Below are 23,441 nucleotides of genomic sequence, written 5' to 3'. Positions count from 1 at the left end.
AATATCAGGAAAGTTAAAGTTCCCCATAACAACCACCCTATTACTTTCACTCTTCTCTTGAATCTTCCTCGCAATCCTTTCTTCTACGTTTCTAGGACTGTTCGGAGGCCTGTAAAAAACTCCTAACAGGCTGTGCTCACCTTTCCTATTCCTAACCTCAGCCCAAACTACCTGAGATGGCGAGTCTTCATCCATCGTCCTTTCCACCGCTGTAATACTATCTTTGACAAGCAATGCCACCCCTCCCCCTCTTTTACCCCCACCTCTGACCCTACTAAAACATTTAAACCCTGGAACCTGCAACAGCCAATCCTGTCCCTGTTCTACCCATGTCTCCGTAATAGCCACAACATCGAAGTCCCAGGTACCAACCCACTTTTTCATGATAAACCCAACTTTTTCCAACAGTAGCCCCACATAAAGAAGAACTGAAATTGGAAAATTGTAATATGTCCAAACATAGCAATAGTATGCAGGGAAATAGTAACCTGCTAAGCTGTAATAGTCATTAAATAGCTGATCACTTTTTTTTAATATCAAGGAAGTATTCAAATAAGTATACTCAAAATTGGGTAGGTGTGTTTGTTGGCTGCAAGGGTTACAATTCACAACCAGCTCATACCAGTACAGATCCAGGTGGGTTATATTCAAATTTAATAGTGAACTGAGTGAGTCTATACTGCTCTCCTCTCCTATATGCCACTCTGTAGCCTTTGGGTTTAACACCAGCTCAGAGGGAAGGATGATGTTTAGAGTGTGAGTGAAGGTGCAGCATTATTTGGAAATCATGTGGTCCAGCTTCCCTTCACTCCTTAAAGGCAGGGCCCCTATCAGAGGAAAACTGAAGGCTGTTGTACAATTAGAGTGAAATGGACAGGTACAGACAAATGACTTAGCGGGCAAAGAGGGGGCTGCCAGATTCAGCGACGTCACTGGTGCTTTTAGTGTGGCAATGTCGGTCCACAGGAGATGTAATATGGACATAGATAATTAGAACACTTGAGGATTATGCTAAGAAGGCAGTAGGGGAAGGTAGCCAGACAGATAAATGCTCAGACTTTGGCTCTGAGGACATAGCAGTCCTGCTGAGCAACATTTAGTGATTTGATATGTATGGTCAATGTGAGTAAGCAATGCATCTGCACATCAGGCATAAACATGAATCTCGTGCAATTCTGTGCAACATTTCTAGCCTCTCAGTGCTCCCCTTTAGCACTTTCATATTCCCCTGACACCCATTTACCTCTACCACTAGCTTCATAACTACCTCTAAGTCCATTGCATTTGCATCGAAATTCAACCTACACTTTCACAGGGAATGTTTGCTCATGATAAGAATCAGTGGGTGACATGCCTTCATTCCTTCTTCCCTATCAACTCGCTGGTTCTCCAAAGTATCAAGCCAGACACAAGGGGACGCATGACATCTGGTGAAGAAGGTAGTTAGGGTAATGGTCAGTGGCTGTCTTATGCTTCTTCTCAATTTCTTCCCAGGTGTGTTTTCAATAAAGTGTAGAAGAATGAGAGGTGATCTTATCGAAAGATGAAAACTTTTGAAAGGACTTGACAAGATAGATTCTGAAAGCATGTTTCTCCTTGTAGGAGAGTTGAGAATGATAGGATAGTGTCTAAAATAAGGGCTCTTCTATTTAAGATAGAGATGAGGAGGATTTTATTTTGTTAGAAAGACATGAATCTACTGAAAGTTCCTCCTGGCAGAGAGTGGAGGCAGTATATTTGAGTATTTTTAACTTAGTGTTAGATAGATTGTTGAACAATAATTGTGTCAAGGGGTATTGGGGGCAGTTAGGAAAATGTATCAAGGCCACAATCAGAACAGCCATCTTGAGGGGTCAAATGGTCTACTAATTTCTAAATTATATGTTCGCTTGTTGCTATGCGACAAAACTGCAGAAAAATAGAGGAGCAACAAATGCAGCAACAAGTCCAAGTCCAACAACCTTCAGATGAAGAAATTCCATCTGAAGGAGCTGACAGGATGCACGGGAGGTACAGGAGGATGTTACTGGTACAATTTATGCCAGATGGCACCTTTTCATCTTATTATCCCATGCCGAGATCAGTGCTACAGTCCAGGCAGACGCCCTTGCTACACTATTGTCACATATTGCGGGTATGATATTGACACAGCATGTTATCATACGTAGCATGTCCGCCCCCTTGACTAATGACTGGTGATCAGCCTGTCAAGGTGCCTGGCTTTGGTTCAATGCTAAACAATGGAGAGTGCAGGAGGGCATGCCAGGAGCAGCAGCGGACTTACTTAAAGAAGAGGTGTCAACTTGGTGAAGTAACAAAACAGGACCATAGTGTGCTAAACAGAATAAGAGCCAGTGACGGAGAGAGGTAAGCAATTCCACAATTAACAGATCAAATCTAAAGTCTGCAGTCCTGTCACAACCAGTCGCAAATGGTGGTGGACAATTAAAACAGCTCGGTGATGGAGGAGTCCAATACATCAGAACAAAAGATAACGCTGAAGCTTTTGCAGCAATCTTCAGCAAGAATTGCAAAGTTGATGATCCAACTTGCCTTCCTCCAGTGGTCACAGATACCAGTCTCCAGCCAATTTGATTATCTCCAGTGATATCAAGAAACGACCAGATATCCTAACCTAATCTATGCCCATTTGCCAGCACTTGGCCCATATCCCTCTCAGCCCTTCCTGTTCATAGACCCATCCAGATGCCTTTTAAATGTTATAATTGTACCAGCCTCCACCACAACCTCTGGCAGCTCATTCCTTTCATGCACCACCCTCTGTGTGAAAAAGTTGCCCTTTAGATGACAGGAATCGAGGGAAAGCTGTCTGCTGATTGGAGTCATATTGGCACATAGGAAGATGGTCATGGTTATTGGAGGTCAGTCCTCTCAGCTCCAGGACATCTCTGCAGGAATTCCTCAGGGTAGTGTTCTAGGCCCAAACATCTTCAGCTGCTTCACTCATGATCTTCTCTCCATCATAAGATCAGAAGTGGGGTTGTTAATTGATAATTATACAATGTTCAGCACCATTCCTGACTCCTCAGATATTGAAACGGTCCATGTTAGAATGTTAGAAGATCTGCATAAGATCAAGGCTTGGTTTGAAAAGTGACAAGGAACATTTGCACCTCACAAATGCCAGGCAATGACCATTTCCAATTAGAGACAAGCTAACAATCATGTATTACCATTCAATGGTGTTACCATCACTGAATGCCCCAACATTTATATCCTGAGGGTTATCATTGATCAGAAACTGAACTGGACTAGCCCTATATATACTGTGGCTAGAAGAGCAGTTTAGGTACTAGGAATACTGCAGCAAGTCAGTCACTTTCTTCCTCCTCAAAGCCTTTCTGTCATTTACAAGGCTCAATTCAGGTGTGCGATGAAATACTCCTTACTTGCCTGGATGAGTGCAGCTCCAACAACGTTGTTTTACACCAACCAGAAGCAAGAAGCCGCTTGATTTGCACCATATCCACAAACATCCATGCCCTCCACCACTGAGGCTTATTAGCACAGTATGCATTATCCACAAGATGCACTTCAGAAATTCACCAAAGATCCTTAGGCAACACTTTCCAAATGCACAACCACATCCATTTAGAAAGAGGGCAGCAGATACATGGGAACACCATCTTCAAGTTCCCCTCCAAGCCACTCACCATTGGAAATATATTGCTGTCCTTTCACTGTCACTAGGTTAAAATCCTAGAATTCCCTCCCGAACAGCATTTTGAATCTACCTACAGCACAGTGACAGCAGCGGTTCAAAAAAGCAGCTTACCTTTTCAAAGGCAGTTAAGAGCGGGCAATAAATGGCTAGCCAGCAATTTCTATGTTGCTTGAGTGAATACAAAGCACAACAAAATAAGACAAACTTGTGGAAGTCTTTAAGCTCTGGTTAAGGGGACAAAACTGAGTAAAGAAAATAGAGAACGGATGTGAGCATCTAAATGGGCACGAAATAAGTGGATGCTAAGACAGCAAGCAAGGACCTGTTGTATGATCCATGATATGAGTACCTGTCCCTGAGTATGAAATATCTTCGAGGAGAAAGTGAGGGCTGCAGATGCTGGAGATCAGAGCTGAAAATGTGTTGCTGGAAAAACGCAGCAGGTCAGGCAGCATCCAAGTAACAGGAGAATCAACGTTTCGGGCATAAGCCCTTCCAAAACGTCGATTCTCCTGTTCCTTGGATGCTGCCTGACCTGCTGCGCTTTTCCAGCAACACATTTTCAGCTATGAAATATCTTGGCAGCAGCATTCCAACAAAAAGTGCCAGTGCACTACAAACTGTATCATTGATGTGCAGAACTCTATTGTAAGTTGGTAGTAGGTGGTGCACTGAACATGTATGATGACAACCTCTGTTGCTTGTGGGTGTAGGTGGTCACAGCCTATGCTCCATGCCCTGAGATGCTGGGGACTGCTGTCCAAGATAAAGGCCTGAAGCAGCACACGACAAGTTATTGGTCATCCTCTCTGACTTCCATGATTGGAATTGTCACTATCCCATATCTGAAAACACATAGGTGATTAGGAAAATACACAACAATAGGGTGAGATTAGGTAGTACTGGTATCCTACTATATCTCTTGCCACTCACTGACAAGATTCTTGTCTCAATGTTCTCAACTTGGTTGCAGAAGCAGACCTATTTCTTGACACCAAGAATCTAATTTGCTCCGATCTCGCCACCTTTCCCTAATTGACTTGTCTATTCATTTGGGGTGGGAAAGCTTTTGTCTCATCTTTCTAGACACAAGAAGAAAGTCACATTGAGCATCAGATTCAAAACAAAATCGGCATTATAGAAGTTAAAAATACATTAAGTCATAATATTGATCAATGCGTCAAGAAGGAATGAAAAAAGAAATTTCCAAGCAGATTCAAGATCAAAAATGTTATTAGGGCACTTGATTTGTCTTTATGAAGAAAACAGTTCTTGAGATAAAGAATTGCTTTAAGACTGAATACCAACTCAGAAGCAGAGCAAGTTTATACCCTTCTGTCCTATATCTAATTTATATACATATTAACAGAAAATTAAAAAAAGATACAGGCAGTTTTAATGAAATTATAAAGGCTTTTGGCAATTGCTGCAATATAAGAATTCTTGAATAGAAATTTTTAAGACAATAGTGTAACTTCCAGAAGAACCCATAAATAAATCCATTAATGTTCTCTATAGACTAGCTGCAATTTTTGAATACTGAGCATTGCATTCAGAATTCTTTTGAAAGAAAAGTGCTATAGAAAGCTTTGATCAATTTGCCAGATCTATTAAATATTTAAAGAAGATCTAATGTTGCAGGATCCTGTTCAAATCATGCTAGAAACAGACATCAGGAAAAACCATAGACAAACCCTTAGAGAAAAACTAGCTTGTCAATGATGAGCAAAAGAACATTTCCACTTCATATTCTTCAAACACACTAAATAGACATCTGACAAGCTAACACAAAGAATATGCAAGACATCAGATGAAACGAATTAGCCTGTGAAGCAAAATAGTCTCACAGTCAAAAGCAATGTCCAGCTTTAGCAGAAGTGTGTTATATTTGTATGGAACAAACTGGAAAAAAATTGCTTCCAGAAGTTTTGCATAAATCAGAAGCAGTTTCAGAATAGTGACTGAGTGGTACACACATAACTAGCTCTACACGGTAGATGACACACCTTAGCCAGAAGAGAGACCCACATTGGATAGTATAACTCCTTTGCAGGAGATACCTGAGGGATTCCTAGACGAAATTGGAGATCCACCTGAACCAAGTTTGACAGAACTTATTTAAGTAAATGGACAACTCACTCACTTTACACTTGATACAGGAGTGAGTGCCACTGTTCTTTCAGACTAAACACCATGACTGAAGTATCAGAAGTTACATTTTTTGGATTAGTGGTGCTGGAAGAGCACAGCAGTTCAGGCAGCATCCGAGGAACAGCAAAATCGACGTTTCGGGCAAAAGCCCTTCATCAGGATCAGAAGTTACAGCGTACACTACATGGTGGAGCTGGAATAAGTCTCAAGGCTAAACATATGCTACAAGTAGTATTGTAACACAAAGCCTGTAAAAGAGTTGAAAATGTGTATGCTTCACAATCAACACTTTACACTTTTAAGATTACATTCATGCTATGACCTAAGTATCCTAGTTGGAATTCAACTAGTTCCAAAAGTATGACTGGTTCAGAAATAAACTTCTCTCAGTTACCAATAAAGGGCAATCAATGGAGGACTTCACAGACCTTCTCAAATTAGTGGCTGAAAGGAAGAAAGACTGAGATGAGAAATGAGTCATGCTGGTGTCTGAAACTTAGTTCATCCAAAGAAGAAGGCGTCTGATAGGATTACCTGTTGACAGAAAATAATTATTTTATACTATCGAAAGAAAGGAAGTCACAAATTTTACAGGACTGCTGGAAATATTTTCCAACCGCCTCATCACTGAAGAATGTTCAGATTACAACCACCAGCAATTTTTGCACACAATCAAATCCTGAAAACAATAATGAACTGAACTCATGTGGGCGGTGGTACAGTGGTTAGCATTGCTGCCTCACAGTGCCAGAGTTCACCGGGTTTAATTCCCACCTCAGGCGACTGACTGTGTGGAGTTTGCACATTCTCCTGGTGTCTGCATGGGTTTCCTCCGGATGCTCTGGTTTCCTCCCACAGTCCAAAAATGTGCAGGTTAGGTGAATTGGCCATGCTAAATTGTCCGTAGTGTTAGGGGCAGGGGTAAATGTCGGGGAATGGGTCTGGGTGGGATGCGCTTCGGCAGATTTGTGTGGACTTGTTGGGCTGAAGGGCCTGTTTCCACACTGTAAGTAATCTAATCATGTACCAGAGCTCATTGAGCAACTTCCAAACAAATCTGTCCAAGCAACATACCAGTCAGCTGAACACATCAATCAAACCAAACAGACAATACCAGTGGCAGAATTGGTGACGAGTGATGCTCATCTTTCAGTGATATGACTGAGAGCCTGCAAAAGCCCACTTCAATCAAATAACCGCAAAGGGGACCAGAAGACATCCATCATGATCAATTGAGGGTGATAAGTTGCATATCCAGGACATGGTTCAAAAGAAGTAACTCTCCATGATACTGCAAAAAAAAAGACTAAATCCTCCAATTAGAAACTTTATTTGATTCAGAAATCAAGAATACTACAAGGAAGAAAATATTTGTTTTACCAGCTGTGGTCTATCATGATGAACCTTCACAAAATTGAAGGTCCTCCAGATAATGTAATGGGCCAACATCAACCTTGACATAGAACAATATCATTCATAAAAGATATCCATAAAATAAAGAATCTTCCAGTATAGAAATGACTTTGAGGTCAGTGTCGAGGTCAGGAATCACCAAACTAAAGACCTACCGGTTTTTCAAGTCTGAAATGAATGTGTTCTGGATGACTCTTGTTTGGTTAGCTCAGATGATTGGAGCATAGTGTTAAAAACGCCAAGATTGTGGATTCAATCCCCACATTGACCAGATGTAGCATTGGGGTTTGCAAGTGGCAGGTTTGCACCAGACAGAGCATGGTGGCTTAGTGGTTAGCACTGCTGCCTCACAGCGCCAGGGACCTAGGTTCAATTCCAGCCTCAGGCAACTGTCTGTGTGGAGTTTGCACATTCTCCTCGTATCTACGTGAGTTTCCTCCCACAATCCAAAGATGTGCCGGTCAGGTGAATTGGTCATATTAAATTGCCAATTGTGTTAGGTGTAATAGTCAGAGGGAAGTGGTGCTGGGTGGGTTATGCTTCAGAAGATCGGTGTGGACTTGTTGCGCCGAACGGCCTGTTCCCACACTGTAGAGAATCTAATCTGAAACCTCCAGGCTGTTTGAGTTTGTGAAGTTTGGGAAGTGGTAAATATTATATCATTATATACACCATTGAATGAGGGTTAATTGAGGGGACAAAAATGTTTTTTGTGTTAATTGTTCTGAAAGACTTAAAGTTTGAGTTACCCTGAACTCCGATCAGTCTGCTGATGTTCATACAGCATCCTAATGGAGAATCAATTTGACTCTGGGCTGGTTTACAATGGAGGCACAAATGCTTTCCCTATCTCTTATTAATATTATGTAATACAGCTGTGAATTAACATAGTTGGTATGCAGTTACTGCAGAAATCTATGTCATGATACAAGTGTATCATCTGCTGAAATTTATTCATGGTCAATTTTCCACCATAGATCATTAAACAACCCCTTAAACTGGCATTGAAAAGAAGATTGGTGGCAGTACTATATCTCAACCTCAAACCACTAGTGGTTGGTACCCAGTCATAACCTCAAGTCACAACATATAGCATCTTAAACATTCTCTCCCTCCAGCTGTGTGTATCATTTATAAACTGCACTTAAGTGCACCAAAGCTTTTTTGTCAGCACTTTCCAGACCTCCAGCTGGAAGGACAATGGACATAAATCCTTGGGGACACTGATACCTGTACATGGTGCTTCAAGATTACACAGCATCCTGTCTTCGAGCTATACTCCATTCCTTCAGTGTTGTTGAGTCAAAGCCTGGACATTCTTGCCTTAAAGCACTGTGGGTGCACGTTTTCACATAGATTGTAGCAGTTCAAGAAGACAACTTGCCCCAACCTTCTCAAGGGCAATTAGGAATAAGGGCAATAAATGCTGGTATCAAAACACATACTGCAAGAGTGAATAATAATAATTTAGAAAGATAACTGTGTTTTCGGTCAGATTCTCCTTAATAATGATTCTAGGAACTTGCTCTGGTGACATGAACCATCCCCCTTAAGACTGTCAGCTGATTTGAGTATTGCCTAGCACAGTCAACATTAGCTGGCCACTGAGATCATTCACATGATCCAGCTGTGCAAAGTTGCCCTGCTGTCTGCATTACAATGGACTAGAATGGTTCAAGAAGGTCTTGCCCACCACCTTCCCAAGGATAATTTAAGATGGGCAAAAACACTCACAGTCCAGCAAAGAATAATAGGGAATGGAAATGCTCTCTGTCCTTGGCCTGCAGAATTCCACTAAAGCCCAACACAAACTGGAAAAACAAAACACCTCATTTTCCACTGAATTATTTTACAGCCTTCATGTCTGTTGAGAGAGAGTTGAGCTCTGAGGAAGAGTCATTTTGAACTTCAAATGGTAACTCTGTTTCTCTCTCTGCAGATACTGTCAGACTTTCTGAGTTTCCCCAGCATGCTCTGTTTTTATTTCCAATCTCTCGTATGTGTAGTACTTTGCTTTAATAGTAAAGGCATGGATGCAGGTTCATTGTAAACCAGCTTTTATGAGACCAGTTTCAAAGGTTTTTGATTTCTCTAGACACAATTTTAAATAGTTCTCAAAATCCCCACAACGAATTGTGCAAACAATGAATTGTTTACTCTCTAATAGCTATACACTTAGGAAAATCAAGTGTAGCCACAAAAAATGTCATGAGGTTTTAGTAATGAGGCCTTGCAGTGGACTGAAATGGCATTGAACTCCTTAACAATGGTCTGGCTTGGCTGTACCAAGCTCACAGTTCCAAATTCTTTCCTAAAATAGCATCTCGGCAAGTGTTTCATTCAGACCCTAACTCTGTCACCTCTGAGAGTCTTAAGTGTCCAAAATATTCAAGGAAAATTGACCTGCATTCTTTCAGGTGACATAGTCCTTAGGTAATAACATTGAACTGCTTCTCAATAATCAACAGAATAACCATAATCTTGTGATGTGCACTTATTGAACAAAATGTACTGGACATGATTGAAGTTATTCACCCGAGAAAGTCGAAGTGCAAATATCCCACACCATTTGCTTTTGTTTTTCAGTCTCATTGATTGCCAGATGGGTGCTTCAGGCAAAGATCAAAACATGACATGCACATTAGATCTTCACAACAAGGCTGTTTTTAGAAGCTCTCATAACCATGTTATAATGAAGGACATGTTCCAGAGAATATGATTATGCGGTTTCTGTACATTAGGGGGAAACAATAAGCAATGCTTGTTAAAACAGAATCTGTGAAGTATTAGCAGGAGTTACAAAGATAGGTTGCAAAACAAATTTGTCTTGGACATCTTTTTATATTATGACTGATCTGATTAAGAAAGTTCATAAGTATAGTTCATTTGAATTAAACTATTTCATTTCAAGGTAATGTTTGATGCTGTTTCTGTTGCCAATAAAGCACTACGACATTGAAACTAACATTCACTTCAAGCTACCACCATTGTGATTTATTTGCAATATTGACCATGCAATATACATTCCATTATTTAGTATCCTCCACTGGGTGAAACAAATGTGATTTGAACAACAATCGACCCTGGTAACAAAGTGTTCTTGAAAGCTTATTAAAGCAAATCTTGCCTCCTGGTCCGGCTGGAGTTTCTTTATAGTCAGCAGAAGATCCTGATAGATAAGCCTCTGCTGAGAAGAAGTGATTTTTTCGGTCTTCACAGATCTATAATAGTGTGGATTGATTGAATGTAATAAAATAAAATTGCCTTTCCTAGTTGTGAAAAGGCTTACACTTATATGAACCAACAATATTATGACAGGATGGAAATCTGGTACATAAAGGTTGTCCTTTGGATGGGTAAATCCCTTGTCTGGTTGCCTGAGGCTAAATTTGTTTTTTTAACAAGCTGTTTCTACCAGTTCAGAGCAAAACACAATGAACTCTTACACAAAGCAGGTCATTCCTTAAAAATGTAATTTTTTAACACCTGATCTATGTGTACAGCAAAAGTAGAGCTTTTTTTACAGTAAATTATTACAATTTATAGTTTGATTCAATAAGGTTAGCACAACTGTCTGAACAGAAGAGACACAAGAATTACAAAAACTGTATCTTTTTAAATAGGAACTCTTTTTCTCAAAAACACATGAGGTTTACATCAAGAGTCATTGTTCAGAACATTGTGTGAAAGAATAAATTCCATCTTTTTATATTAATCCTGGGACCTAATAAGGAAAATGCAAACCTTCAGGGTAGAAATTGTGACTGCTAAACTTACACAGGCCTTCGACGTGTGTGTTTGCGAGAAGAAGCAAAGTTTTTTTCATTTCAACAATACACCTTATTCATTTAAATATGTTCATATAGACATACATAGTCACAAATGCAGTTCAGTTCTGCATAGTAGCACACTAAAGAATCAAAACAAATATTAGAGTTTGACTCTATCCAACAAACCACCCAAGGGCCCCAGCACAGGATCTAATATTAAATTAAGGCGTTCTCTATAATATGTGCCTCTGATGCACAGGCTGTCAAATGCTCCATTCAGTTTTTATCAATGTAACCAGCAACTCATTTTCTCTGTGAGATCCTGGAGGTGTACCTTGCCCTCTCCATCTATCTGCACAACAGAAATAGAAAATAAACTAATAAGATTTTGCATGTTTTTTTTAAAGGATGAAAACAGCTAATGTAAATGTTGGTTCATGAGAAGAAGAAAGATGAGAAATCAGAATGGGGCATGAGGAAAGGGCAGGAACATTAACCATTAATTGTCAGGATGATAGGAACCCCAACTACTAGGTGATGAACTGACAGGGAACTTCTATCAGCTTGATGGAATTGAGTGTTTTTCAGGTGCTTAAGTGGCCATTGGCAGGTTTTCCCTGCGTTTGAGGTTCCCAGTGGCCGATGTGCCCCTGTTGAGAGCTGCCAGCTAATCTGAAGCTTGTAGCTGCAGATGCTGCCATTGAGAGAGCACTGGCTGATGGTAGCATTGTACCTATTAGAGATCCAGGATCAGCATGACATCAATGGTCAAAAGTCAGTGAGGGCATGATGGGCATTGGAGTTGGAGACAACATGAAAAGAGTAGCTGTTGGTGGTCTCCACAGAGTGCTTGACTACACGGGCACTCTAGGAGGCTGGGCATTTCTCTGTGGACACATTTTATCTTTGATCCACCAGTGCACTGTAGGGATCTCAGGGAGAAGTGGGTGTCAATTTCTTCATTAATTACCTGATTGATATCTAGCAGACAGCAGCCTCCAGGAGGCCATGTCAGCCCCTTCTTACTTCATAGAGTCATACATTACAGAAAAGGCCCTTCAGCCTATGGCGTCTGTACCAACAAAACTCCTCTGAATCCTAGAGTTGTAGATGTTTTACAGCATGGAAAGAAGACCTTTGGCCTATTGTGTTTATGCCATCTATCCTAAAGCCTGTTTCCAGCAGTTTGCCACCCCCTTGAACTCTAAGACATTTTAAGTGCTTATCCAAGCACCAAGTGCTTATCCAAGTCAGGTATTCCACATCTACCCTGTCAGGTAGTACACTCCCAGCTCCCACCATCCTCTAGGTGAAAAAACTTTTTCCTTCAAAATCTTCTGTCCTTCACTTTAGGTTTATATCCATTTGTTACTGACCGTTCAAGTAAGGGGAACAGCTGCACTCTATTCACCCTGCCTCAGTCATCTTTGCTGCAAAGAAAACAATCTGAACTTTTTCAGCCTTGTTCATAGCTACAATGCTCCTTCCCAGGCAACATCCTAGTGAATTGCCTCTGTAACCCCTCCAGTGCAATCACATCCTTCCAACAGTGCAGTGATCAGAACTGCACACACTACCCCTGCTGTGGCCTAACCAAAGTTCTGTGAAGTTCCAATGTAGTCTCCCTGCTGTTATCATTTATGCCATGACTGATAAAGTAAGCATCCTGTATGCCTTCTCAGTCCTATTAACCTGTCCTATTGCCTTCAGAGATCTGTGGATAAGCATCCCAAAATCATTGTGTTCGTCTGAGTTTCCTAGTGTTCTACCAATCATTTTGTACCCCCTTGTCTTACTACTTCTTCCAATGTCAACACCTCACAGTTTTCAGCAATTAATTCTATCTGCGCCTGATCTGCCCATCCGACCTAAGACCTTCTTCCTCATCCTCAATCACAAGTCAATCTGTTTTATCAGTCTCTCATGTGAGATTTTGTCAAAGGCTTTGCTGAAATCCAAACAAACAACAACAACTACACTACTCTCACCTACACACCTCCTTGAAAAATCCAATCATATTTGTTAGGCTTGGTTTCCTTCTAAAAAAGCCATGCTGCCCGAAACGTCGATTCTCCTTCTCCTTGGATGCCGCCTGACCTGCTGCGCTTTTCCAGCAACACATTTTTAAGCTCTGATCTCCAGCATCTGCAGTCCTCACTTTATCCCACATTAAACCTTGCCTCTCTAAATGAAGATCAATCTGTCCTGTGGAATTGCCTCTAACAGTTTGTCTACTACAGTTTCTTTACTTACTGGTGCGTAATTTCCAAAACCTCCTCACTCTGCCATGTGGAGACTATTTAAGGAGCAGTTGTTGCGGGTGATGCACAAATTTGTTCCTCTGAGACAGGTAAGAAGAGGTAATATTAAGGAACCTTGGATGACGAGAACAGAGAAACTTCTCGTCAAAAGGAAGAAGGCAGCTTATGTAAGGTGGAGGAAGCAAGGATCTAGCACAGCTTTAGAGGATTACATGCTTGCTAGAAAGGAGCTCAGAAATGGACTGAGGAGAGCCAGGAGGGGGCAGGAAAAAGGCTTGGCAAGAAGGATTAGGGAGAACCCAAAGGTGTTTTACTCATATGTGAGGAATAAGAGAGTGATCAGGGAGAAGATAGGGCCGATCAGGGATAGTGGAGGGAACTTGTGTGTGGAGTCTGAGCAGATAGGGGAAGCCCTAAATGAGTTTTTTGCTTTGGTTTTCACCAAGGAAAGGGAACTTGTTATAAATGAAAACTTAGAGGTGCTGGGATACAGTCTTGACCAGATCAAGATTGATGAAGTTGATGTGCTAGAAATTTTGGAAAACATTAAGATTGATAAATCCCCAGGGCCAGACCAGATTTATCCCAGGCTGCTCCGGGAAGTGAGAAAGGAGGTTGCTAAGCCGCTGACAAGGATATTTGCCTCCTCACACTCCACGGGGGTTGTACTTGAGGATTGGAAGGAGGCAAATGTTGTTCCTCTTTTCAAGAAGGGTAATAGGGAAATCACTGGCAATTACAGACCAGTCAGTTTTATATCTGTGGTCAGCAAAGTTTTGGAAAGAATTCTGAGGGATAGGATTTATGACTATTTGGCAAAGCATAGTGTGATTAAAGGCAGTCAGCATTGGCTTTGTGAGGGACAGGTCATGCCTCACAAATCTTATTGAGTTCTTTGAGGAGGTGTCAAGACAGGTCGATGACAGTCGAGCAGTGGATGTGGTGTATATGGATTTAGCAAGGCATTTGATAGGGTTCCCAATGGTAGGAGAAAGTGAGGACTGCAGATGCTGGAGATCAGAGCTGAAAATGTGTTGCTGGGAAAGCGCAGCAGGTCAGGCAGCATCCAAGGAGCAGGAGAATCGATGTTTCAGGCATGAGCCCTTCTTCAGGCTCATGCCCGAAACGTCGATTCTCCTGCTCCTTGGATGCTGCCTGACCTGCTGCGCTTTTCCAGCAACACCTTCCCAATGGTAGGCTCATTCATAAAGTCAGGAAGTATGGGATACAGGGAGATTTGGCTATTTGGATTCAGAATTGGCTGGCTGACAGAAGGCAGAGAGTGGTTGTAGATGGAAAGTATTCTGCCTGGAGGACAGTGTTGAGTGAGGTCCCGCAGGGCACTGTATTTGGGCCTCTGCTCTTTGTAGTTTTTATAAATGACTTGGATGAGGAGGTTGAGGGGTGGGTTAGTAAATTTGCAGATGACACAAAGGTTGGAGGTGTCGTCGATAGTATAGAAGGCTACCACAGTCTGCAGCACGACATAGACAGGATGCAGAGCTGGGCTGAGAAATGGCAGATGGAGTTCAACCTGGATAAATGCGAAGTGATGCATTTTGGAACGGCCAACTCGAATGCTGAATTTAGGATTAAAGACAGGATTCTTGGCAGTGTGGAGGAACAGAGGGATCTGGGTGTGCAAGTACTTAGATCCTTCAAAGTTGCCATCCAATTGGGTAGGGTTGTTAAGAAAGCATATGGTGTTTTGGCTTTCATCAACAGGGATATAGAGTTTAAGAGCCATGAGGTTTTTGCTGTAGCTCTACAAGTCCCTGGTGAGGCCACACTTGGAATATTGTGTCCAGTTCTGGTCGCCCTACTATAGGAAAGATACAGAGGCTTTGGAGAGTGTGCAAAGAAGGTTTACCAGGATGCTGCCTGGACTGGAGGGCTTGCCTTATGAAGAAAGGCTGAATAGGCTCGGACTTTTCTCTCTGGAGAGAAGGAGGAAGAGAGGAGACCTGATCGAGGTGTACAAAATAATGAGAGGAATAGATAGAGTCAGTAGCCAGAGACCTTTCCCCGGGGCAGGATTGACTGGTACGAGAAGATATTAAGAGGAAGGTATAAAGGAGACATCAGAAGTAGGTTTTTTACACAGAGAGTAGTGAATGCATGGAATGCGTTACCAGCAGTGGTGGTGGAAGCAGAGTCATTGGGGACATTTAAGCGATGGCTGGACATGCACATGGATAGCAGTGAGTTGAGGGGTGTGTAGGCTGTTAGTATATTTTACATTAGGATTAAATCTCGACACAACATCGTGGGCCAAAGGGCCTGTTCTGTGCTGTGTTCTATGTTCTATGTGAACCTGCTCCAGTACCTCACAGTCCCACTTCCTACATTCTTTATATCGTCCTTCTGACTCATTGCATCGGTTACGATGGAGCTGTGTAGACCACAGCTGGGGTACTGTGTGCAATTCTGGTTGCCATTCTTTGGGAAGGATGCGATTGCACTAAAACAGGTACAGAGGAGATTCACCGGGATGTTTCCTGGGCTGGTGTAATGTAGCTATGGAGAGTAGGCAAGCTGGGGTTGTGTTCCTTAGAGTAAAGAAGGTTTGAGGTGGGTCTGATTGAAATGCATAAAATTCTGAGGAGCAGTGACAGGCTAAATGTGGAGAAATACTTTCGCTTACTGGAGGGATCAATATAAGGACTGCACAATTTGAAGGTATGGAGCATGAGGTTTGGAAGGGATTTGAGGAAACATTTATCTCAGCCAAAGTGTTGTGGGAATCTGGAACACATTGCCTTAAAGGATGGTAGAGTCTGGAAACCTGAAGACATGTAAGTCGTAGTATTTGAGCAGTTGAAATGCCACAGCATACAGGGCTATGGGCCAAGTGCTAGAAAATGGGATTAGAATAGATGGAAGTTTGATGACTCGTGGTTACATGATGGTCTGAAGGGCCTTGTTCCATCCATAATGTCGATGACTATAAACTTAAGGGACTACAATCATTAAAATACAAGTCTTATAGTTCTAAAAGAGATAGTTGTAAGGTATAGTAGTTCTACCTTCGATTTTGTAAAATTCCTTATTTTTTGGAATGGTTCCAGAAGGTTGTAAGTTAGCAAATGTAATACCACTACCCAGGAATGTAGGGAGAGAAAAAACAGGCACTTACAGGCGTTGTCCTTTTATCAGCACTGGGAATGAGCTGAGATCTGTTATTAAGCAAGTTAGTTATACACTCAGAAAATAGTATGCTTGTGTAAAGTTGTCATGGTTACATAAAAGGGAAATTACGTTTTGACAAATTTAATAGAGCTTTTTAAGGATATAACTAGCCGGTTAGATAAAGTGGATGTGGTTGGTGTAGTATACTTGGATTTCCAACAAATATTCGTTAAGGTGCCAGAGAAAAGAGATCATGAGTTTAAAGATATTAGCATGATAGAGGTTTGGTCAGTCAGCAAAGATTAGAGATAAATAGGCCATCTTCATTTGTTGAGCTGTGACCAGTGGAGTTTTACAAAAATCAGTTGATAAGGCCTCAACTGTTTAAAATTTATATTAACAACTGAGACAAGAAATATGGAGACCACATTATGTTCTCCATATTTGCAGAAAGATATCTATGCTTTTCAGGCTGTAGAGTGAAAGTTCATTAGATTAATCTGCAAGATAAATGAGTTGTCCCATTGAGAGAGGCTGAGCAATTTGATGATATATTCTCTGGAGTTTAGAAGAATGAGAGGTAATCTAATTGAAACTGATGAAGACAACAGTTCTTTAGTGAGAGCACACCAATATAATGCATATTGGTTTGATATCTTTTCTTAAGGAAAGATAGATGTGTATTAGAAGTTTTTTAGAGAAAGTTCACTTGACTGTTTCCTGGGTTGTCTTATGAGGAAAATGTGGGCAGGTTGAACCTATACCAATTAGAATAAAGAGAATGTGAATAAAGAGAAATGATCACATTGAAACATGTGAGATTCAGAAGTGGTTTGACAGGGTATTGCTGAAAGTATGTTTCTGCTCAGGGGAAATCTAGAATGAAGGGACACAGTTTCAAATTAAGGTATCACCCATTTAATACAGAAATTAAGAGAACTTTCCTCTCTCAGAAATAATTAACCTTTGGAATTCTCTATCACAGACAGCAATGTTTGGTATTGTATATTATTGAGGCTGTTAGATAGATTTTGATGACAAAGCAACCTTGAGTTATGGTAGGCAGGCAAGAGAGTGGAGCCATGATCTTAATGAATGGTGGAGCAGGCTGTCAATGATAGTGGTAAAAATGGACTGTGAAGTGACTTCTGTCATCAGATTTTCATACCTGCAATCTTTATTGGACTTTTTATTTAAAAAAGGAGAAGCACTAAATTAAGGTGGCTGCTGTGGTCACCTGGCCAGCTTCAGTCAAGCTCGTAAAACCATCTATAACGAAGACTCAGTTTGAAATGAAATTAACATGCCACCAAAATGACTGAAACCAGTGACTCAGATCTTTATCTCTTGTTTGATTTACACCTCTCTAGAAGTTTCACACATTGTGATGAAAGACTAACCTGCAAATTATTCAGCTTCAAAAAATGATGAAGCCAGTCACAGAAGTACAGAAATATATTGTACTTCAGGCAATAATCCAAAACCCTAAAGGATCATTTCAAACCTGGCAGAGATTTACCTGCATATCCTCGAACCTCATTTACTGTATCTGTTGCTCTCAATGTGGTCTCCTCTATAACGGAGAGACTGAATGCAAACTCATGGATCAGTTCAGGGAATGCACTACCAACCCCACCATGCTGTAGCCAACCATTTCAACTTACTGTCCCACTCCCCCAAAGACATGTGCATTCTGGGCCTCCTCCACCACCCTTCCAGGTTAACTGCAACCTCATCTTCCACCTCAGGAGCCTTTAACCACACAGCCTCAACATTGAATTCACCAGGATCTAAATCTCCCCATCACCCCACCCCCATCCCATCCCAGGTCCAACCCTCCAACTCGGCACCACCCGTTGACCTGACCTAACCTGTCCATCTTCCTTCCCACCTATCCGCTCCACCCTTCGCACTAACCTATCACCATCACTTCCTACTTACATCCACCTACCACCATTCCACTCACCATTCCCTCATTCCCACCCTCCCATTTATTGCTCAGCCCCCTTCCCCTTCATTCTTAATGAAGGGTTCTGCCTGAAAAGTCGACTCTCCTGCTCCTCAGATGCTCCCTGACCTGTGCTTTATCCAGCTCCCCACTTTATTGTCTCTGACTCTCCAACATCTGCAGTCCTCATTATCTCCTACGCAATAGCTTTTTGGCAGAGCTTTTTTTCTCTCGGCCTCTTGGAAGGTAATGTGCAGTGAAGAAAAAATTGGAGAAACATTCATTCATCAAAACCCAAAGATATCCACATATCACTGCTGCAGAGCAAAAAAAAAGAACAACCATGGTCTCAGGTTAAAAGGTAACATTACAAGATCTATAATAACTTTATAAAGAGTGTATTATTGACCTTTTCATAATCAAGACTCTCAAATTAAAAAAAATATACCTACATCAGCGGGTGTGTGTAATGTTGCATTTAATTATTTTATTTTTATCAAATTTAATTAGGAATAAAATGATTTTCTTTAACTGAAGAAAACCTGATAATTGTTTCCATAATTTGTAACTTATGAACAAAATTTAAATGAAGTCTGATATAGCTGCATGTTAAAAAGACTAATAAATCTTTATTGAGGCAATTTAGTGATGTGGAGTTTAGAAAGAGGGTAGCCAATTTATTCCTTCTCACCTGGTTGGAACAGGAATCAAAGGGAAAAATGGCCTTTTCTCTTCATCCCATTTCTTAGGTTTTCTCCTGAAGCCAGCCCAACCTGCCCAGAATTTCAAGCCTATCTCAACTTCAGGCAACTGATAAATATTGCTAAATATTCAAAATGATTTTTAGTCATGGATGTTGATGTGTAGCAAAAGTGCAACTTAACTGATGATTTCAAGGTTAGACCTTTTTAATGAAAAGAAATATAATGCCATAGAGAGTATTTTGGTTGGGAAGCCCAGTTACTCCATTGGGTGCAGAACTTGAAGAGCAATAACTCTTGTTATCTGACTGCCATAGGTCTACTCTGACTTTTGAATCAAGCGTTTAGGCACAGTTGAAGTGTACTTGCTTGAATGATGTGTGCAAATGGCTCCCACCTCAGCATTCTGGGAAATTGTCAGCATTTTGGACATGGATCAATGGGGACTTATTTCCATTGATGCAAGGAATTTGAGGAACGTGACTCCCTCTGAAGCTATCATAAATTCTATAGCAGTTTTGTTTTAGAAAGGTTTGTAAAGCGCATGCAATAGATCAATCCTGAAACAAAGCCCATTTTCATGTGAAAGTTCAAAACCACAGTGCTTGCAAGTAATGCTAAATCTGATCAGTATACTTTGTAATTCCATTGGTTACAGTTTGTCTAACTTGTCTAATGCTGTAAGAAGTGTACATATTCCTAATGTAGAACATGGAAGACCAAGCATTTACAGTTCAGATTTCGTGATTATGCTTTTATTAGTGATTTGCTAATGACTGATCTTTCTCAGTGGGAGATTTGTTATTAGTTTTAATTAGAGGGAAGCATTGATGCAATTATGCAATGGTTGTTGAAAATAAAGTGTATTTGCTAAAGTTAATAGATTAAAATGTTCTCAAAGAAAATGAGAAGGATGAAAAGAATATTATTTTTATTGATTAGAATCAGTTCAGTTTAGTTTGATTTTGCACACTCTTCTGGAAAGAAAAGGGCACATGTGTAGCTTTTGTAACCAATCTTCAATAAACCATGCTTATGCTTGGTTACATTTTACACTGAAGGTTTGCCGTCTCATTATGGTGCAATATGAAAGGAACTGAGTTCCATTTTGTGTAAAACTAAGTATGTCTCTGGAGATCACCTTGATGTAACATTGTGCCTTATTAGATCTCTCACTGCAAATGCTTTCAGCATTTGAAGTAGCTCAGAGTAACAAAGAAAATGGTCAGCCTTTAGCTGTTTGGAATTTTGCTGCTTCTCTCTGTGAAGAAAGCTTGCAGCTGCTACACTGGAGACATTGATATGGTCCGACATTATAGACTGTGTAGTGAGAATATACATGTATGCAGCTGGAAAATGTTATAAATTTTTAGCGATGCAAATTCCAACCATTAGTTGGTCGCTAATAAAACCAGAATCGTGGATTCTGGGCAATGAGTGCATGGTGTTCCATGTCCTATATCAGGAATGTGTATACTTCATATGCTTGAAAGTTAGTCAAACTGTGACCAATGGAAATACTAGGCATGCTGATTAAATTTAGCAAATGGTTTGGAAGTTAAAGGGAGAAAGTGGAATCATGTTCCTTTGATTGGAAGTCCTTGAAAAAATGTGCTGATAACACAATCCCTGTGTTGGTTTGAATTTGTTATTCAAAAAGGTTAGAGAAAAGTTCAATGAACAGTTATGCATCTTTTGCAAGTGACAACTCACAAGAGGAGTGATGTGGAGGTGCCGATGTTGGACTGGGGTCAACCAGGTTAGAAGTCACATGACACCAGGTAATAATCCAACAGGTTTATTTGAAATCACAAGCTTTTGGAGCGCTGCCCCTTTGTCAGTTGAAGTGAAGAAAAGCATACTGGCACAGGATGTATAGGCAGAGAGATCAGTGGGCAAAGAGATCAATGGGCAGAGAGATCAAAAGATATACGAGTAGTGTGAGAGCTTTTCTTCACTGCACATGACAAAGGAGCCATGCTCCAAAGGCTTGTGGTTTGGGGGAGCATGGTGGCTCAGTGGTTAGCACTGCTGCCTTACAGTGCCAGCGACCCAGATTTGATTCCCGCCTCGGGCAATTGTCTGTGTGGAGTTTGCACATTCTCCCCATGTCTACGTGGGCTTCCTCCGGGTGCTCCGGTTTCATCTCACAATCCAAAGATGTGCAGGTCAGCTGAATTGGCCATTCTAAGTTTCCCTTAGTGTTAGGTGCATTAGTTAGGGGTAAATATATGGTAGGGGAATGGGTCTGGGTTGGTTACTCTTTGGAGGGTTGGTGTGGACTTGTTGGGCCGAAGGGCCTGTTTCCATACTGTAAGGACTCTAATCTCTAATCTCTGAATACAAAGAGTGATATCTGAAAAGCTGACAAGATGTGTGAGACAAGACTGAAGGGACTCGCCAAAACAATTAGGTATTACCATCTCATGTATAAATCTCCCCACTGCAAGGAATACAAACTTATGGAAATAGAAAACACAGAGTGAAGAATCCATTTTAGGAAATAATCTGGAAAAGTGTTCCCAGACTCTATGCAGTGACCACACTAACTTTAATATATGATGCTTATACATACTGTATCATTAGCAATTTCAATGAAACCCTCCATCCCTAATCCACATCATGTCTTCCTCCCACAAGTCTCTGGCACATGCATGATGGATGGAATTGCTGACAATTCAAACAAAAGCATGCTGGAAATAGTCAGAAACAGTTAACAATACAAGTTGAGATTTTACATTTCCCTTTTCCCAGCTCCTTTTACATTTACTGGCACCATTGTCAATGCAGGATTCGAATGGATCACTGAGAGTAATTGAAACTGCTAAATTCATGGGATAGAGGCAGAACAACCTAATTAAGCAATACCATACATAATGGCCTGGATTTTCTGCTGACCAGACAGTCACTAATCCAGCATCCCCTGATGGGAGATATAGATTGGGGTACTTCTGAAGGAATTGCCCAGAAAAGGGAGATTCCACTGAGTCAACTCCCTGTTGCATACCATCCCCACCCTCCTCTGCCCCACTCTGGACTTGCTCTGCCTTTCCCCCCACCCCACCCCCAAGCCCCTGAGAGAGCTGCTCCAACTTCTCTTCTCTGAACCCAATTTGCATTTCCCTGTGCCCCCACTTCCATCTCAACTCCCTTACACCACTGCCAGACCCACCTCAGCCCAACCTGAAACTTGAACCACACCTTCCTCTCTCCCTGTAGCATTCCATTTCTCCCACTTATATCGGCCAAGTCTAAACACTGCATCACAATTTCTACTTGCAACCTAACCATCTAGTACCCTTTCCCTGGAACCTTACCCCTATCCATAAGGCATCCTACCCACTTGGTATCTGATAAACCTGGCACTATATCCCTCGACACCACACCTCCTATCATGCTGCCATCCTGCACACCTGACACCTACTTACCAGGCACATTGGCACTCTACCCACCTAGTGCTTGAAGCCCCTACGCACCTGGCATCACCTGCTCCCAGAAGCGTAACCTCACACTCACCTTAGCTACATCCCAATTGATAGCAGCTGTGAAAAGCAGGTCTAGTTTCAATCTCTCCAATAATCTATTGCAGGGAATGTTCTGAGACATGAAGTTAAGTAGCCCAAAGGTAATTGTCATGTCATCAAAAGATAAAAACATATCATATTCAGAACATCACAAGATAAAAGTGATCCTGAGCATAGCATTCGCAACTAAAACTCTTACAGTTTTCGCTTTCTGATTATACTTTGATGATTACAACATGATTAGAGATGTTTTCTAATCAATCTGTTCAGAAATATTATTACACAGTTCTGGAAGAGGTGGGACTTAAATCTGGGTCTCCTAGCCCTAACAACATGACTATATTTCATCTGAAGACAATATGTTATATATCCATTCTAAATTCACCAGCTTTAACCTATATATTTTCATTCTTTGGTCGAACTTCAATGAGAGTAATTATTTATTTTCTCTATGATTTAATATGTCAAAACTTTCTAAAATATTTCGACATTTTGTATTTTTTCAAAGCTAAGTAGCCTATGTCTTCTGCCCTGAAGCCATGAGATTTCCAAACATAGCTTTACAGGCTACTCTGAAGCATTTCTGGGCCAGGCCTTATAGAGGTTAATAAGATCTTGAGGGGCATGGATAGGATAAATAGACAAAGTCTTTTCCCTGGGGAGTCCAAAACTAGAGGGCATAGGTTTAGGGTGAGAGCGGAAAGATATAAAAGAGACTTAAGGGGCAACTTTTCACTCAGAGGGTGGTACGTGTAGGAATGAGCTGTGAGAGGAAGTGGTGGAGACTGGCACAATTGCAACATTTAAAAGGCATGTGGATGAGTATATGAATAGGAAGGGTTTGGAGGGATATGGGCCA

This window comes from Chiloscyllium plagiosum, chromosome 1 (genome assembly GCF_004010195.1).
Source record: "Chiloscyllium plagiosum isolate BGI_BamShark_2017 chromosome 1, ASM401019v2, whole genome shotgun sequence".
Taxonomy (NCBI): Eukaryota; Metazoa; Chordata; class Chondrichthyes; order Orectolobiformes; family Hemiscylliidae; genus Chiloscyllium; species Chiloscyllium plagiosum.
The sequence above is the reverse complement of the archived record's forward strand: the minus strand, read 5'-3'. Positions refer to the sequence as shown.